Consider the following 903-nt stretch of genomic DNA (forward strand, 5'->3'; position numbering starts at 1 on the left):
TCTCTCTCATTACATATGCGGTCGACGCACTTGTTTTTTTGGCGGGAGGCAGTCGACCGTCGACCCACTCACGCACACACCCGCCCAAGTTTCTAAACATAAACATGAACATCCACCTATCTCACGGCGAGTGGCTATCCTCGAGGCCGGCCGGCCAGTTCACCGCTTCATGACGTTTGTCTCCCTGCAGTGACGCATTAGCTGTAATTTACTCCCTCTGTGAACAAATATAAAAGCGTTTACATCATTAATTTACTGATCTAAACGCTCTTAGAGCAACTCCAATAGAGTGATCCATTTTGTCCGTTTGCGTCATTCGGACATAAAATTTGGCCCAACGGGGCGACACAAACGGACACGCATGTCCGTTCGCTGTCCGTCCCCGATCCAAACTTGACTCAAATCTAAGAACAAATGGATACGAAGCGGACAGAAGCGGACGCACTCGTCGCGCGCTACCGCCCGCTCGTGTCCGCCCTTGTCCCACGTACCAGTGACTGCGCACAAGCTGGGCAACTCCACGACCGCAGCAGCAAGTAGCGAGGCCACCGGCGCAGCCTGTCGCCGCGCTCACTGGCGAGGCCGCCGACGCAGGACGCTCACCAGCGCCGTCACTCTGTCGCCCACGGGGCTAGAGCTCGTGTTGTGCGACAACGGCGGCTGGATCTCATGTCGTGCGGCGGCAGCTAGAGCTCGCGTCGTGCGGCCGCGGCTCGAGCTCGCGTCCTGCACCGGCGGCGACTGGATCTCGCGCCGTGCGGTGCCGGCTGGATCTCGCGAGTGGGCGGCGGAGAGGAACGGCGGCGCGAGAGGGAGTGATGAAGGGGCGGCGCGAGGAGGGGCATGGCGGCGCCAGCGCCGCTAGTTGGAGGAGATGGGTCGAGCAGGGGCTCCCTCCGCGTG

Source organism: Triticum dicoccoides, chromosome 3A (genome assembly GCF_002162155.2).
Source record: "Triticum dicoccoides isolate Atlit2015 ecotype Zavitan chromosome 3A, WEW_v2.0, whole genome shotgun sequence".
Lineage (NCBI taxonomy): Eukaryota > Viridiplantae > Streptophyta > Magnoliopsida > Poales > Poaceae > Triticum > Triticum dicoccoides.